Raw genomic sequence first — 15,425 nt, forward strand, 5'->3', positions numbered from 1 at the left:
TTCTTTCTTTCTACTACACCATTTTGTTGAGGACTGTATGTTGCGGAGACTTCATGCTTGATTCCAACTTCATCACAATAAGCTTCAATGTTTATGTTGTCAAACTCTTTTCCATTATCACTTCGTATCTTCTTGAGCTTCACTTCAAACTCATTTTGTGCTCTCTTGGCAAACTTCTTGAAACATGATGCAACCTCATTCTTGTCATGAAGGAAGAATACCCATGTATATCTAGAGTAGTCATCAATAATCACAAGACAATAGATATTTCCTCTCAAACTCTTGTAAGTTGTTGGTCCAAATAGATCCATGTGAAGGAGCTCTAGCACTCTTGTTGTTGACATGAAAGCTTTTGTAGGATGAGTGTTTGCAACTTGCTTGCTAGCTTGACATGCACTACAAAGCTTGTACTTCTCAAATTTCACATCCTTCAATCCTCTCACCAATTCATTCTTCATAAGCTTCTTGAGTGAGCTCATCCCAACATGAGCAAGTCTTCTATCCCATAGCCACCCAAGTGATGTTTTGGCGAATAGGCATGTCTTCAAGTTAGCATCTTCGGAGGTGAAATCCACTAGATATAGATTGTTGTATCTAAATCCCTTGAATATAACTTGATCATCATCTTTCTTAGATACAAGCACTTCCTTCTCGGTAAACAAGCATTGAAAGCCAAGATCATACAATTGACCAACGAATAACAAGTTGAAGCTCAAAGAAGCAACATATAGCACATTTGAGATTGAATGATCATTTGATATTGCCACTTTGCCCAATCGTTTAACTTTGCCCTTTGAATTATCACCAAATATAATTCTTTCTTGACCATCAACTTCTTCATCTAGTGAGGTGAACATACGAGGATCACCGGTCATATGTTAAGTGCAACCACTATCAATTACCCAATGACTTTTGATGAGGACATCACTCCTTCAGATGTACCCACTGATCCTCCAACCATCATGCAAGGTCCAATGACCCGGGCTCGAATGCGTCAACTCAATTTAGAGGTGAGCTTGTTCTTAAGCGATCCTTTTCATACTTTTGAGAATAGACTACTACCTAATGATGTTATCTTGCTTAGGAACATTAGAGAGGGTTATGAGGGGCTTAGAGGATGTGGTGGAGGCGATGTTGACCAGCAAGGACGTCCAACAGAAACCGGAGGCCTGATCCAACATGATTTCGAGTCTGCCTCGGCTTCTAGGATCAGTCTGCCTTAAACTAATCACCCAGGACGCATCTAGACTCTGTTTTCAACGATCCATATATGGTTGGAAAGATAATTTGATAAGGAAGCCAATCCAAGTGGTCTCACATCAAAAGCCCTTCATAATCAGCGGGAATCGTCGAAACAAGTTAGTATCCAGAATCTGCCAGGGTGTTGCGACACCGTCTTTTGGTCCGTTGGACCATGTATCGTGTTTGGGCCCATTAGGGGGCATGTCCAGGGTAGGCAACGGCCGTAAGACCTTTATATTCATATGCCGCCACCGACATTAGGTTTTGGGTTTTGCTTAGATTAATCTATCAAGAATAGTTTCACCGTTCATCGGTTTGTGAGACCCCAACTTCGTGAGATTAATCAATCATCTGCAATTTGGTTGCTTTCTTTCTTGTTCTTGCTTGTGTTCTTCGTTGCGCAGGCATGGATTTGCCTTCTTGGTGATGTCAACCGGATCTGTGTCTCGGTTGATAACCAGAGGAGTTGTGGTGCTAAGATTGCAGGGCTCGATCTTTTGATCTGAAGCCGGATCGGTGTGTCATTCTCCGCCACAATGATAGTTACCTCTACCTGACAGAAGATCGGTATCCCCATTCCCATTAACTTCCACCGGTCTTGTAGTTCACCTACACACAAGAGATCAAGCTTGTTTAGGGATCCAAACCTGTTGAGGGCCCTTGACTTTCTCAACAAGTGACTTTGCAACACAAAATTTCTTAGGCCTATTCTTATTGGGAGGTCATAAGAACATGACTTTCATTTTACCATTAGAGTCCTTTCTAAGCATGTAATGAGCATTGAAAGCAAAAGGTCTAGCATGCTTGGGCAAGGGTTATGGTGGTGGAGTTTGACACTCATGGGCAAAGTGACCTTCTTGTCCACACTCAAAACACCTCTTTAGCTTTGGCTTTGACTTGTGTTATTGTTGGTGTTGAGCTTGAGCCTTCTTCTCTTGATGTGCCAAATACCCAATTCCACTTCTATCCATCTTCATGAAGGTGTTCATGAGTAGCTCACTTTGAAGATGTTGACCTCTTGTAAACTTGCTCAAGCTAGTCTTGAGATGTTCTTTTTCTAAATTGAGCTTCTTGTTCTCTTCTTTGAGTTCATCATGATTTTTCTCCTTCTTTAGTCTCTTGTTCTATTCTTTGAGCATCTCATTCTCAAGAGCTAGATCACTATCATGGTCAAGGTTCTCTATCACAATAGTGTTGGTGGTTGATAGCTTTTCAAGATCTTTCTTGAGCTTCTCATTCTTGATCTTGACATACTCATCATAGTTGTCAGACTCAACCACTTGCTTACCTTTGCTACTAAAACCTTGCTCAATGCTCTCAATAATCAAATCATCACATGATGTAACTATATCAATCTTAACAACATGGTTAGTAGCATCATGTGGCTCATTGGATAATAGCTCATGAGAGACAACAAGATTAACATGATTGATCTAGAGATTTGTATATTCTTCTTTTAGCATATTGTAGCTAGTGATGAGCTCATTATGTATCCCCTCAAGTTTATCATGTTTTTCTTTAAGCTCTTTCTTAGAAGATTTGAGCTCCTTGAGTTTGGATGACATAGCTTCATTTGCTTCTCTAAGCTCAACACTAGCCTTTTCCGCTATGTCACATTTAGCTAAAAGTGAGTAGCCTTTTCTGCTATGTCACATTTAGCTAAAAGTGAGTCATTCTTAAGTTCTAGCTTTTCATTTTTAGCTCTTGTCTTTTTAATGATCTTAGTATATTGGTTAAGCAACTTGACAAGATCATCATAAGAAGGTGATTCAAATTCATCATCACTATCACTATCATCATTGCTAGCATGATCATCACCACTACTTTCATCATCACTTTGTACCTTTCGTTCACCCTTGGCCATAAGGCATAGGTGTGTAGAGGATGATGGTGGTGGTGTCGGTGAAGATAGTGAAGAGTCAATCACAATAGCGGCCACCTTCTCGTTCTCACTATCATCATCGGATGAGCAACTTGATGAATCAATATCCGTGAGCCAATCATCGACGATGTATGCCTTGCCATTTTTCTTCTTCTTGTGGAAATCCTTCTTCTTGCCATCCTTCTTCTTGTATGGCGTGTTTTTCTACTTCTCATCATCATCTTCATTGCTTGAGTCATCTTTCTTGCCCTTGCACTTCTTCTTGTATTTGTCTTTCTTTGGCTTGGGGCATTGATGTGCGAGATGACCAAGTTCTCCACAATTATAGCAATCCATCTCCGAGATTGGCTTCCTTCTATTGCTAGTGAAGAACTTCTTCTTTTTGCCGTCAAACTTGACACTATTCTTGTTGAGCTTCTTAAGCATCTTAGCGGTTCTTCTCACCATGAGAGCAAGGCTTGCATCATCAATTTCATCATCACTTGAGCTCTCATATTCAATTCTTGCTTTGCCCTTCTCTTGGCTATCCTTGAATGCCAAGTCTTTCTTCTTGGTGGAAGAAGAGCCATCTTGTGGTGTGATGTGCATATACATCTCATGTGTGTTGATCTTTCCCAATATTTGAGTTGGGTAGCGGTGGAAAGATCACCTTGATGAAGCACGGTCACAATGTGCCCATATTTGTCAATGGGGTGGACACTCAAGATCTTTCTTACAACATCAGATGGTTGCATTTGTGTGAGTCCAAGCCCATTGACTTCCTCTACAAGAATATTCAAGCGTGAGTACATTTCATTAACACTTTCTTTCAGAAGCATCTCAAAGGAATTCAGCTTTTTCAAGACAAGATGATAGCGTTCCTCATGCTTACTCTTTGTTCCCTCATGGAGCGCACAAATGCCCAACCATAGTGCATGGGCGTCCTTGTGGTTCCGCACACGGTTAAACACATCTTTGCAAAGGCCTCTAAATATGGTGTTTCTAGCCTTTGCATTCCATTTTTCATAATTTACTTCATCGCCATGAAGGTTGGCAGGATCCTTTGGTTTTGGGAAACCTTGGGAGGCGGCTCTAAGAGTTCCAACATCTAGAGCTTCTAAATAAGCCTCCATGTGGATTTTCCAATAAGGAAAATCAACTCCCTCAAAGATAGAAGGAGGTTCATCCCCATGGGACATCTTTCTCTAGGCAGTTAAGCCTAATTTCATGAGCACGAGGCTCCAATACCAATTGAAAGGATCAAGATGCCCAAGAGGGGGGTGATTGGGCTAATTCTAAAATTCTTTGCAATAATTAAACCATACGCTTAGCCCACTTCACCCCTTGTGCCTAGAATGTGTTCCTATTGTTCTACCGCACAAAAGTTTTACACCCTATGTTCCAATCCTACTCTAGCATGGCAATTCTAAGAATGTAAAGACAAGAAATGAATTGCTCAAATATAAATGCATAAAGTAAAGAGAGGAGAAGGAACGTGGCGATGTTTTGCCGAGGTATCAGAGAGTCACCACTCCCCACTAGTCCTCGTTGGAGCACCCGCGCAAGGGTGTAGCTCCCCCTTGATCCGCGCAAGGATCAAGTGCTCTCTACGGGCTGATTCTTCGACACTCCATCGCGGTGAATCACCCACAACCACTCACAACTTGAGTTGGGTCATCCACTAGCTCCGCCGGATGATCACCAAACTCCCAATCACCACCAAGCCGTCTAGGTGATGGCGATCACCAAGAGTAACAAGCATGAACTCTCACTTGACCATAACAAGCCTAATGAGAAAGGTGGATACACACTTGCTACTCTTCTTGCACTAATGAGGCCTTAATCTTGGATTCTCACATCTCAATCACCTCACTAGGTTCTTGCTCTCCTTTGCACTCTCAAGGGTGTTTCATAGCTGAACAAATGGGCAAGAGACCTACCTTGGATGAATAGAGGAAGTATTTATACCCCCTCATTCAAAATGAACCATTAGGAGGTTGAGTCAGCACTCTGCGGGGTAACCAGACGCTTCGGTCAAGGTGACTAGATGCTCCGATCAGTTATCCCCGCCACAGAGATATTAAGTTGTGACCAGACTCTGACCTGCGCCCGGTCAGCACTGACCGGATGCATCTGGTCATGAAAATTGCTCTCTAGAACCTTACTGATATTGACCGGATGCTAGCACCTAGAGTCCGGTCACTTCGTTGTTCAGCATCCGGTCAGTAACCAGATCCTAACCAGCATCCGATCAGCACTGACCGGACGCGTCCGATCAGGAAACTCCCTCTCTAGAACCTCTCTGGAGTTGACCGGATGCAGGAACCCAACGTTCAGTCACTTTTCACTAAGCATCTGGTCGCAACTAAATGGCTTCAGTTGATCAAATGAACTGACCAGACTCACCCTTCAGCGTTCGATCACAACCAGACCAGTGTTCGGTCAATCATTTGACCCTCCATTCACTTCAAACTTGAAATCATATGTGAATAAAGTTTGCTCCAATTGATCTTAGGGCTACTCCTGACCTACCTAGTGCTAGATTTGATAAGTGTGCACCACACCTAACCAACTAGACTCACCTAGATAAGGCTACTAGTCCATACCCCCCTTAATAGTACGACCAAAGGAAAAACAAAGTCCTAAACTACTCTAAGTGTCTCTTCAACACCAAGCGACACTTAGAACTAGTCCATCCTTAACCTTGTCGTCCATCCTTTGAAACTAAAATGATTTCCATCGTAGGGGCATGACAACCATGATTGCCCAATCAATTGTCATTACCATGACCTAACTTAATTGCCTCTGCAAAACACATGTTAGTCATAGTAATCTTGTATTGTCATTAATCACTGAAACCCAACTAGGGGCCTAGATGCTTTCAACAACATCTATTTTCCAAAAGTTAAAGCTGTATTTCTATGATAGAACCGCCCAATTTATACAAGATCAAGTACGGCTGTCCCCGCTAACACGTTGACACGCGCATACTCTCACTTATATAAACCCGGTAGTCCGCCGAGTGTCACGCAGGACCTCGGTAAATCAACATCACAACCAAGATCGCATGATTAAGCAAATACACATCACATACGCAGAGTTGCAGCGGAAATAATATTACAAATAGATTCATAAATAATAATACAAGTTTGGATTTCAAAACCGATTAGTGAAAACAACATTGCTTTCGAAGGATTTCATTAATATGAGTTCCAAATATATTGCTAGCATAAGTGACATCCTTAGACAAAAGCATGTAGATGAGAAGTGAATATAGAGTTACCGAGCCCACCGGTGGTTAGCCACCATCTTCAGCAGGCCAAAATCTCACCTGCAACATGGTGGGATAAACCCTGAGTACTAGAATGTACTCAGCTAGACTTACCCATCATAACTAGAAGTAAAATTGACTCCAAGGAGTATGCAAGGCTTTATAAGTGGAGGTAGCTTGACAACATTTTGCATAAAAAGCGATTAACTTAATTATACAATTATAATTCTGTCATCAAGTTAATTATAACTATCCATCTCTAGATTAGCAACTATCCTATGCCAAACATGTGGTATATCTTTTTAGATCATACAATAGTAACCATAGCAGGTGCAGTAATTCCATGTTTATCCGAACCATCACATTCCATAATACAATTACTACGATGTTGGGACTAGCCAAGTTTCCCACTATTCGGGAGAGACAGCGATTCGAATCTATTTCAACCAGCTGGGAATTTATTCCTAACACAAACCCAGGCAGACCCGATCAACGGTCACCTTAGGTCACCTTTGGTACAACTCAGGTACACATTTCGTGGGTCCGTACCACACCGCACAATTTGGGACACCAGATGCCAGGACGTTCAGGCCTAGCCTGCCCTTAGTCTTAGTCTGATCGCCCCCCGCAAGGAGCGCACAACAGAACGGGGCCTGGCCTGAGTTGAGCTACTCGGCTTTGCGGTCGGAACGAGTTATCCGGCCAACTAAGTGATAGGCATGCATTCAATCTTGTCAGAAGCGCCAACAACGGTACGGTCCTTAATCGACACAGACGGAATCACATGAGTCAACCTACACATAGACTCTGCCCAGCCTCGATTTACTTTTACCCCATGGTTCTTTTCCACGATAGCAAATATAGCCAACCGTGCTCCGGTATCCACCAATATCTCGCAGGTGACAGGATATCACCCGACTTCTACCGGTCTAAGCATCGCTAAGCATATATTCGATCCTAGACCTATACCGGTTAAAGGTGTAATATCTGGACAAGGAATTTATATGCATCAAGTGGTTCCATTCAACTCTTATAACCTAATGCATCAATCATAAGTACTTAAGTAATCATTTGTAAAATACTGGGAGACTTAAAATGCTCTAGGGCTTGCCTGGGATCTGACACAAGTCAGTTCAGTTAGCTTGCACCGACTTGGTGACATCTCCGGTCCTAGCACTTGCTTAGTCCTTCCATCTTCGGGATAGATCCACCAAACACCGTCTTCGGGTTTGACTCCACATCACATCCTTCACGTGGTTCATCTAGCGTATCTAAATGAGATGCAAGATGCATGTGTATGAATACATGGAAGTGCAATAGACAATGCATCGCATGCAGTAAGTAAGACAAGCACAAGGTTACGTTAACATGCACAAGCACTTCGCATTGCTTACTATAAATATCGCACAATTTATCATGCCACGATAGCAAAGAAGATGACAACACCAAGCATGACACAAGTTTCCCAAGATCTCAGGTACTCTAACTCAACCATCATCAAAGGTACGAGCCACACTTAGCAATATACAAGCAAACAACTATAATTGGAATCTGTCAATTTCTGGACTTGCAAACAACAGCTACAAGATTTAGCTATAACTGGAGTTACACAAATCCAAATGACTTGCAAGAAGACATTCTAGAAAGCTTATGAATTATCTACAATTCATATTTAATCATCTTAGCATGATTCTCAAGTTAACTAAGTCAAATATACCCATTTACAAAAACTGGTCTAAACAAGACAGAGAGTAATCCATTCTGTAACCCAACTTTAAATAGGCATAACTCACAAACTACTTGGCCAAATGACAGCAAATTTTAACAGCAGATATATACATGAATTATATACAACTTTCTTATTATCATCTAGGTGTGATTCAAATCCTAACTAGATCAAACACTAGCATCTTTCAGATCTGCTCAGAATATAATTAAAACCTGACCAAAGACTTAAAAGTCATGTAACTCCTAAAATATCAGGCCTATGGTCTTACAATTTGAACACAAGCAAGATTATGAAAGTTGCTACAACTTTTGTATTCACTACAACCATAGAAAACATCATTTACACCACAAAAATGATTGCACAAGCAAAACTGCAAATGCAGCCCAACAGCAGTGGTACAGAAAACTGATAGAAACTTCAGAGAAACATAACTGGAGTTCTACACCTCCAACAAACATGAACCATAACTTTTTGAAAATCTTAGGAAGTTACCTACAACTTTCTTATTCTCATATTAAGATGATTCTACAGTTAGAAGGGTCGATTAATCCCATAATTGCATCTCTGTTCAAAACATAGACAGAAACTAACATGCCACTTTAAACAGCTATAAATGGAGTTATGCATGTCCAATAAATGTGGTTCTAGACTTTTTAGAAATCTTAGCAAATTCTAAACAACTTTGTTGTAAACACCTAAAGCTAATTCTACTACTAAGAAGGCCCCACAATAAGAACAAGGAAACCCTCTCTGGTTTTGGGCAGAAACAGCCACAGAGATCTAAGCAAGTATAACTCAAGATCTACTTAACCAAAAATCATGATATTTAGCTTTTTGAAAATCTTAATAAAAGTACTACAACTCATGTATTTTCATAAAGTGATGATTCATAACTTAACTAAGCCAATTAATTCAAACATGCAGTCCTATTCAGAATAGGAGCAAATCAAAACAGGGCATTTGTTATTTTTATAACTTTTAAACTATCAAGCCTAAAATTTTGAAATTTTTACCAGACATCAAGAATAACCTTAGTAGCACTCCAAAAAAATTTCACAATTATTTGAGCAAAACAACTGCAGTTATAAAAAAACAAATAAGACTAGCATTCAAACCCTAACTGCACAAATCCATTTTTACAGCTAAAACTTTAAACTAAAACCTGACATATTATAGATCTAGTGCATAGAGAATTTCACAAGGATTCCAAAAAGTCCTCATTTACTATTTTACGAATTTTCTACGATTTACTATGAATTTCCAAAGTTCCTGCAAAATAATTACAAACCAGTCCTTATGTCACTATTCACATGAGTCACAGGTTCTGCAGAAAGGCCCTCTCCTTTTGTCGAATTGTTGCGCAAGGTCCTTGATGGGATTTGGAGCAGAGGATGCGCCGGAGCTTGTCGTCGCCGGCCGGAGAAGGCACGTCGTCGGCGTAGGAATGGCGGGGGAGAACCAGGGGGTCCACGCGCACCCAAAGGTTGCCGCGGATGGCCGGGAGACGGACCGTGCTTCACTGGCCACGCACGGCGGTGGCATGCAGCGGTGGCGGTGGCGGTCCTCCAGCCTCCTGGCCTGGGTTGGCTCGACGAAGAAGCGCACGAGAACGAGGAGAGGTTGGCGGAGCTGGTGGCGCACGCGGGGGAACACGAAGGAGCTCGGGGCAGCAGGGACGCTGTGGTGGCAAGTTCGGCCAACCAGCCATGGCGGCCCCGGCGCTGGGCGCGAGCTGCAAAGCGAGTGGGGAGTGGCAAAGCGAGTGGGGGAAGGCATGGGGTAGCTCTGGCGCGCGTTATGGAGGAGCAGGGCACAAGGAGGCGCGCGGCACTGAGGTGGGACGCGCGTCGGCCATGGCGGAGCGCACTCGGTGCGTGGCGGCCACGTAGGCAAACCGTCGAGCACGTGGCGAGCATCGGTGAGGGCGAGGTGGGGAGCCGATTTGGGCAGCTTCCAGGTCGAATCAGACCTTTGGCCAAAAATGAAGTTTGTTCACCTCGACCTGCTCTACATTTTTCATTAAGGCACTCTAGTCATTTGAGCAACATAACAATGGGTAATTTAGTCTCCAAAGTGGCATTGTCAATGCATTGACGGCGATTAACAAACTCCAAAAAACGATGGTCAAGACAAGGTCCAACGAGTGCCATCTTTTTACATGATCTTCTCCATGAACTTAGCTCCAACTTTTATCTTTGGACCAAATCGAGTTGCTTAACAAAATTTGGAGAACGCGAGACGTCAATGCCGATGTCGATGAATTTCTAGACTTAGAATATTTCTAAGTGCTGAAATCAGCAGCAGGTTCCAACTTTGAGCCATTGCTAGACTTGGTTCTGAGCCGATCCATGGTATACTCCAAAAACAAAGTTTCTTCTACATAACATGAGCTTCAACTTTTATTTAATGTCCAACTTCAAAATAGGTGCAGAAGCTATAGTTCTACTTTGACCAAAGAAGGACCACGATAAAGCTTAAATTATCCTTTGTGATCCATTGGAGCATTTTCTTGGCATTTGCTCAACATGAACCTTTCATAACTTTTGTTGTAGAGTTCATCTAGAGTCATTTGGGCATGGTTGCAAGGTTTGGTTGACGATCAAGAATTCCATTCACTTTATAAAATAATTCAAGCAAGGACATAACTCGTCATTTCATGTGACTTCTTAATTTCAAACTTCACGAAACTTTTCCATGGATCAATATAGATGGGTATTGGTGTGATACACATGAAGATATTCCAATAACACCAGCCAAGCATATATCTTGAAAAGGGCCTATATGTAAAGCAAGGGTGCAATATCCAAGTTTAGGTTGGGGCTCATTTCCATAGGTTTGACCTTGACATCATCATCATCACTTAACATGTCATGTTTGAGCTCAATCCCATTGCTTAACTAGTGGCAAACACCTGGGGTGTTATAGCCCTCCCCCCTTAAAGGAATCGCATCCCGAGATTCAGGATGAAAGACTTTTATGGAAGAGAGACATGTTACCAATTTCCAATATCAGCGATAGCTTTAGGCTACATAGCATTGAAGCATTAGAGGGACCAAAATGGCCGAGATAACTTTCTATACTTGTTCTTTGTGGTAAAGTTTTGTCAAAAGAATTTCCTTCATTGGCTTCTATAAAGCACTGTTACATTGGGAGGAATCCAAGATAGCATTGTCCTACGTACTTCGTCCTCGATGTACGAAGAGTGATTCAAGCATAGACTAACTACTTGTAACATCTACTTCCCTAGTGGATATAGCATAGACCTTATGGACTTTGCACTAGACCGCAGTCGGTTGACGGATATTCCTTGCAACGGTGCTATATTTGCTCCCAAGGTTTGAAAAGCAGTTCTCTACTAAAGTGGCTTGAGCACAACTTCTCGTAAAGGATGTGATCATAGACGGGTAAACATCCTTTGAGGGTATGAGAAGCTAGTTAACCCATATCCAAACTGGTTGTAGCGGTGCAATCACTCAGATGTCAACTGATGGAAATCTACATAATGTTCCATGTGTGCAGTGCTCTTTCTCTGATAACAATATTATATGGTCTGAGTCTGCTGAGTGAGTGGTAAACATAGTAGCTAACTCTATCGGCTCAACGTTCTCGATGATCGTTCCTCGAGGAGCCTTTGGATCTAAGTTGCAATAGTGATCTGGGTTGAATCTGATGCAACCTCTTGGGTAAAAACACATATAAGGTACCAAAGGCATGTCAGCATTGGAGAACCATTAACGCAAAAGGATGTTAGCGAGGCTTGGAGGACAACACAAGTTGCATGTAATCACAAAACTAGGGACTAGTTCACTACCAAGCAGGTTGAGTACAATTTACCTTCAGGGTGCAGTTGCACAGCAAGTTGGGTTGACTTGCATCGTAGCAAAACCAGCTTTCTTAAACTATATTTGACGTCGAGGCTTCCATTCTTAGGCCAATCAATATCTCGAAAACCATAATCCAAAAATCTATGGTTTGACACCTTTCCAATTACTTTTAAATTGCAAGGGCACAATTTGGCTTCTAGAACACCTTGACTGCTCACGCATTGCTGACCTAAGAGGGCAAAAGCAAGGCACATAGGGGTGCAATTAGTCTTCTCAAGGGTAAGGAGGGTTGTCTAATAACAATACACCTACAAGTTGTAATTTTTTGGCATGAATGACAAACACAACCGTCTAATGCAAATGATGACCGCAGTCACAGCGAAATTGAAGATTTTATACCCTTTTGTTTTCTATTCATATCTCACAAACTACTGCTCCATTATGCACAAATTTTGGTGGGCATGTAGATCCATGGGTCTTCTAACTACTCACCAAAATTGAACTCAACCGGACACCGTTGGACCATCCAAACAATTCATCTATCAAAACTGCTCTGTTCTGAAATGACAGCAACCGAGCCGATAAGATATCTCTCAAATCCGATGTTTTACTCAACCAATACTCAAACCAACTTAGGACATTGAAGGGTCCTAAGCAAAGAATGAGATCACCAAGTTTGGGGTCAATCCAACTTCGTTTGAGTCACTAATCGCCGGCTTGAAGATAACCGGTTTAGTGCCACAAAATCTGGACAGATTTCTCATTCTTCCTTTATAACCGTGGTAGCTTTCTCACTGAGGATGGAGGCTAGGGTTTTCCTTACATGCCTCTTAGGAAACAACCTCAACCGTTGATTTAGACACCAACTCGACGATGCACAAACATTGGACTTGTGGGCTATTTTCACAGGGCACAAAGCATTACTCCACATGGAGGGCATCCCTATATAGATAAGGAACCGTTTCTGAATATTCTCTAGCACCTCGTCCAATAGAGCCTTGAACAAATCCGTTTGTGGTATCTAGGGGCACAATGATGCTGATCGAAACTAGGGATATGCTTTCTCTAGTTCTTTACTTAGCTGATACAACATCTTGCACTATATACGTGATTGTCTAAGATGGAATTGACTTGATAGCACATTTGGAGAAGAAGTAGCACTTGCATTGCAGGGCCAGGTTTGATGTTTCTTTGATCAACATTGTTATGTGAGATTTGGTCTTCATAGTTACCAACTAGTCGTTACCTAACTGAAGACTAACTTTCCCACTGGTAACTAATCAGTTGTCCCTCAACACTAAAAAAGTTCCAAATCTTCACTCTTGATAATAAAAATTGTGGTCGAAGCATACAGATGGTCGCCATTGAAGTCAGTAGAAAGGGGTCACACCAAAGAAGGTCGGTTCATCTACGTGATCCTTATGCACCTAAAGATTGAGAACTTGGACAGGAACTCATATATACCAGGTGACCTATTATAGCACATAATATCTTGGTCCCTTTATCATCCGACTAATAACTTGTTCAACCTTAAGTGTGGTGCACCTTTCTGATCCAACAAAAATGACATAAGTTGCTCACTAGATGACCGATGTCATTACAGGGACAAGCACGTCGAGTAGAGTCACTTGTCTACCACCTCTTGCAGTCTATTTATGTTCCTGTTAGTGACCTGTTCTTCAAAGGTTAACCGTTGGACAACTCCAGAAGGAAGTCCTATTGCATCTAGTTTGACATATAGATCTCTTGACATGATAAGGAGAGATAACCAAGGAAGAGCTCACATGAAAATAACACATCGGTGCAGTTCTGCAATGGATCATGACTAGAAACCTCGATACTAGCGCATGCCGAGTAGCACAACCTTGTGTGCGCGCCCATAGGAGGCTCTCGGTTTTGTCACGGCACCGTAGATCGCTAATTGTGGCCCCATTACTAAACATACAACCCACAAGAAATCTCACATGGCACAATTTGGGTTGCATAGGAGCAAATAGTATGCGAAGGAGGGATAGCAAACAAAGGTAGTCACAAGGTTAGGAGTCAACAAGCAGGGGATCTAAAGATTAACACACAGCGCAAGTGAGCATAGCCTAATTGTTGAAGACAACTGAGTAGGGGACTCATGCTGAATTTCCATATACGCCTTGTGTCCACTAAAGTGATTACCAGATAAAGATTAACATGAGATTAAGACCAATAAACATCCAGAGACTTGAAAGGATTGGAGGCAAAATAAACGAGATTCAAGGGACAGAGCCAAGGCACGGACTAAGGATTCAGTTGATAAAACAACGACATGATCTGCGAGGAAAAGGTTCTAAAGCCAGGGTAGATAGCGGTTAGCGTTGCACCAGATCGTCCGTAGGAGAAGGAGCAATGAGATCCAACAAGGATTTTTGAGCAGGGTCCCCCCACACAGGAGCGGGGCAACCACAACACATGCAAGCATTCAAGGGAACTAAGCTTGGCCTAAGGTCAAGCAAAGGCATGGATAAAGGTCTTCGTAGAGCAACGTTCACGGCTAGCAACCACGTGTACAGGCTCAGGCTGCTAAGAGAGAACTTAATTGAAAATGACAACCATGAGATTACCAAAACTTAGACGTTGTTCTAGGATAGCGCTCTTCAACACTCATATGCTTTTTGAGGACAAAAAGATGACAACTACGGCACTACCTAAATAACGAGCATCCGCACCTACATCCTGATCTTAAGCAAGCATTTCGAAATACTCAATCTAATTAGCTTAAGAGACTATTACTAAGCACAAAGCTCACACCTAACAAGTAGTCACCTACAACAACATTGCTACACATATCATGCAAAACATGGTGGTAAAGTATTGTTATCTTTTATTTCCTTTTTACTGAGTAGGTGGATATCTCTACAAAAACAAGTTTTACTTACATTTAGCAATTTAGTTTTCAAAGGGGTGAACCTTTTGCTAACTATTAACTTATCTATTTCCTTTGGAAGCAAACATATAAGGTAAAGCTAATCACACACTATCTTCAAGCATAGCTATTCAAGCGGCATGGAACAAGGCACTTTGTCTAGCTTCACACAAGGAAGATAGTAGGATCACATTGATCACAAGTTACTTAGTATTAGAACAAGGTGAGGGAAGCATATTTATGCACAAGCACAATCATGATGCATGCTCGTCCTATTCGTCCTCACCAAATTGCTAGCCTAAGGCGACAATCACGTTCTATGTCGGTGGCATAACACGTACTCTCTCGATATATAGCTAGTCATCAGCTACATTCAATCTATGCATTCGTGGTTAGCATACCTGCAGGCAAATTCATTGCAGCCCATCCCCACAAGAGATAAATAAGCACACAATGAAAGCGGTAAACTAAGATACTCTCCATATATATATCCCTAGATATATATACTTCGGTATCTATAGCTACCCGATAGATATACCCACAATTAAGTACCTTCATATATACATGTGTGTAACATGTAAATATTCCAGTAACCACAGCTA

The sequence above is a fragment of the Miscanthus floridulus genome, chromosome 5 (assembly GCF_019320115.1).
Source record: "Miscanthus floridulus cultivar M001 chromosome 5, ASM1932011v1, whole genome shotgun sequence".
NCBI classification, from domain to species: domain Eukaryota; kingdom Viridiplantae; phylum Streptophyta; class Magnoliopsida; order Poales; family Poaceae; genus Miscanthus; species Miscanthus floridulus.